The following is a 3,855-nucleotide window of genomic DNA, read 5'->3' as shown; positions in this document are numbered from 1 at the left end:
AGACCTCGGGTGTCAGACGTGCTGCTGAGTGGAGCGGAGCTGAGGCGAGGATCCAGACACGGGAGGAAGACAGGCAGACAGGTAGGAACGTTTCATAAAGTCTTTTAATTATGGAGCATGCTGGACAATGAAACAATGAACCGACACAAGACACAGAACAGAAGAAATTTAAATACGGGAAGACCGGGAGCTAAGGTGATTGGGAAAACGAGAGGCAGGTGGGAGTAATTAACGAGACACAAGGCTGAACCAAACAGGGAGACAGGACAGGGTGTGACAGTACCCCCCCCCCCCCCCCCCCCCCCCCCCAAGGGCGAATCCCAGACTTCCACAGGAACAAGGTGCAGGGCGGGAGGAGGGGGGCCCGGAGGGAGGAACCGAGGGACCGATGGAGAGGAGGCAGGGACCAGCAGAGTCCGGGGGCCTGCGCCTGGGACAGAGGAGGAGTCGACGGGCTCTTGGAGGCCGGCGTCTGCGGCAGAGGAGGAGGCGACGGGCTCTTGGAGGCCAGCGTCTGCGGCAGAGGAGGAGGCGACGGGCTCTTGGAGGCCAGCGTCTGCAACAGAAGAGGAGGCGACGGGCTCTTGGGGGCCCGCGCCTGGCGAGGGCAGGGCCGGCGGTGGCCGAAAGCAGGAACGCCGGAGGAGACTCCCCGACTGGTCGCGGCTTCGTTGGGCTAGAGGGCCCGTCGACTTCTGGAGTGGGTAAGGCGACTTCAGAAGAGGCATTGACTTCAGACGAGGCGACTTCAGACGAGGCGACTTCAGAGGCGACTTCAGACAAGACGACTTCAGAGGCGACTTCAGACGAGGCGACTTCAGACGAGACGACTTCAGAGGTGACTTCAGACGAGGCGACTTCAGAGGCGACTTCAGACGAGACGACTTCAGACGAGACGACTTCAGACAAGGCGACTTCAGACAAGGCGACTTCAGAGGCGACGTCAACTTCAGAGGAGACGTCGACTTCAGAGGAGACGTCGACTTCAGAACACGAGGAGGCGTCGATTTCAGAACACGAGGAGGCGTCGACTTCAGAACACGAGGAGGCGTCGACTTCAGAACACGAGGAGGCGTCGACTTCAGAACACGAGGAGGCGTCGACTTCAGAACACGAGGAGGTGTCGACTTCAGAATTGGAAGGGGCGTCAACCACAGGACAGGACCGGGCGTCGACCACCATCGACTTCTGGTCCCGGGGCGTCGACTTCTGGTCCTTCGACTTCTGGTCCTTCGACTTCTGGACCGTCGACCTCTGGACCGCCGGCCTCGGGACTGGAACCGGAATCATCTGCTTCTGGTCCGGGGGCGTCGGCTTCTGGTCCAGGGGAGTCGGCTTCTGGTCCAGGGGAGTCGGCTTCTGGTCATTTGATTTCTGGACTGTTGACTTTTGGACCGCCGACTTTTGGAACGGAACCGGAACCATCTGCTTCTGGGCCGGTCCCGTCTGTTTCTGGGCCGGTTCCGTCTGCTCCTGGGCCGGTCCAGTCTGCTTCTGGGCCAGTCCCGTCTGCTTCTGGGCCGGTCCCGTCTGCTCCTGGGCCGGTCCCGTCTGCTCCTGGGCCGGATCCATTGACGTCTGGAGTGGAGGCGGAGCCGCTGCGGGAGGGGTCGCCTGGACAGGCTGGACTGGATGCGGCGCGACCTCCGGGACCACCGCTGGAACCGGACGCTGCAGAACTGGTGGTGCTGGGAACTGCGTGAGCAGGGAGGACAGACCGTCCAGCTGAAGCTCCTTAAGGCTGAGGGTCCGATGGAGCTGGACCAGCTCATCCAGGAGACCGGCGAGCCCCGCTGGGTGGACCTCGGGCTTGCTCCTCTGGCTCTGAGATGAGGGAGCTGCAGACTGGCCCGGGACCTTCTCCTGGCGGTTCGGGGAGGTTAGAGCATCCAGGTGAGACTCCTGGAAGCTGACGAGCTGGCGGATCCGGCCAAGCTCCGCCTGGAGCTCTATCAGCTGGGCTGCGGGTGCTGCTCCTCCGCCTGCAGACAACGGAGGCGCCGATTCGGCAGGAGACGGGACTGCTGGTCTGGCCGGGGGCGTGTCCAAGCTGTTGAGGGAGAAGGAGAAGCCGGCCGGTGATCGGAGGAGAGGAATTGGAGGAGGCACCCCCAGGGGAGAATCTCCCCGCTGGATCTGTTACTGGTTCGGTTCATTCTGTCAGACGTGCTGCTGAGTGGAGCGGAGCTGAGGTGAGGATCCAGACTCGGGAGGAAGACAGGCAGACAGGTAGGAACGTTACATAAAGTATTTTAATTATGGAGCACGCTGGACAATGAAACAATGAACCAACACAAGACACAGAACAGAAGGGGTTTAAATACAGGAGGACCGGGAGCTAAGGTGATTGGGAAAACGAGAGGCAGGTGGGAGTAATTAACGAGACACAAGGCTGAACCAAACAGGGAGACAGGACAGGGTGTGACATCGGGCAAGGGTATTACCCACAAGTCATTGCTGCAGGAAAAAAGGCTCAAGTTCTTTTTCTGAAAATGTGTTTTTTCTAATGAAATTAGTTCATTTTAGGATGATTAGTTGATGCTCTAAAACTTTTAGACAAAGCAGCAATAAATGTGATTTTTTTTTTCAAATAACTGTTTGGCTGTGTGTTAATAAAGGTTTTTGAAAAAAGTATCACAGCAACCAGCATGTGGTGCGACCATGGGTGCGACCGATGACACAATGCTCCCTGTCTCAATTCTGCAATTATTAGCACACTTGTGTGCTACGCACTTGAACTCTACTGCGCACTTTGTCCAAGTGCACTTTCCTGAAGTCCGCAGGGCGCAGTGTGAGTATTGAGATTGGGCCATTATTTAAATTTAATTGGCCATCCTGAGGGGCACAGGAGAGTGACGTCACTCTTCTGAGCCCAGTTTGACCTCACCACACTACGCATTTAGTACACTAGGGGGCGGTGTATACACAGACGCAAAGGAATTGCCCTGTGTTGGCTGCAACAGGAAATGCAGCCGCGATCTTGGACCGGTTCCCTTGGACTGTAGTGGAAGGTAATCCCCGGGCCCTGGTCTCGAGTAAGTTTGAGCATTTTTGATTTTATAAATATATAATATTACTGTACTGTAGGAGTGTCCACCTGTCGTGAGGCTTGGCGGAGGGCCGTAAGGACACCAGAGCACAGTAGGTGGTAGAAAACAGTCTTTATTAGTCTGAAGCTAAGAGGAAATGTTACCGGAGCAGAGTTCATGTAAAGGCAGAGTCGAGGGCAGGCGTGGGTCGGAACCACGATGATACAAAGCAGGTTCGAGGAGCAGGCGAGAGACGTGGTCAAGGACAGACGTGGATCAGAACAAGGTAGGTTCAGGACGTGGCCGTGGTCAGGCAGGCAGAGTTCTTGGCAAGGGTCAGGTGTGAAACGAGGTCTGCAGGCGATGATCAGCCAGGATGAAAAGGCTGGAAGAGCTACAGGCAGGCGCGTTCAACAATCTGGCCGAGTGCTGGTGGTTGACTGTGGAATATATAGCTGGTGAGGCAGGTGTGTGGCATGAGCTTGATGAGGGGACCAGGTGTGGTGCATGTGTGACACGATCGAGGTGGAATGGATGGAGCCACTAATATTAAAAGGATTAAAATGGGTTCTAAAAATAAGGCAAGCAGTGCAACCTCAAGAGCAAATAAAAATAAGGGAATTTATTCCAAAAGTTCACGGATGATGATGCCCAAAATGAAACTCCTGAAATAAGTCTGTGCTGGGCCTCAGGGGACAAAGCAGTCCAGTCCGGCCCTGCGTGAGCTCGACAGGGAAGCCTTTACGACCGCGCCCTCCTGCGGTACGCGTCGTCCTCGGAGAACCACAGGATCGCCGCACGGTGGATCCAACCCTCCTCCTCGGCC

The sequence above is a fragment of the Nothobranchius furzeri genome, chromosome 18, assembly GCF_043380555.1.
Source record: "Nothobranchius furzeri strain GRZ-AD chromosome 18, NfurGRZ-RIMD1, whole genome shotgun sequence".
NCBI classification, from domain to species: domain Eukaryota; kingdom Metazoa; phylum Chordata; class Actinopteri; order Cyprinodontiformes; family Nothobranchiidae; genus Nothobranchius; species Nothobranchius furzeri.
Note: the sequence above shows the minus strand (reverse complement) of the source record.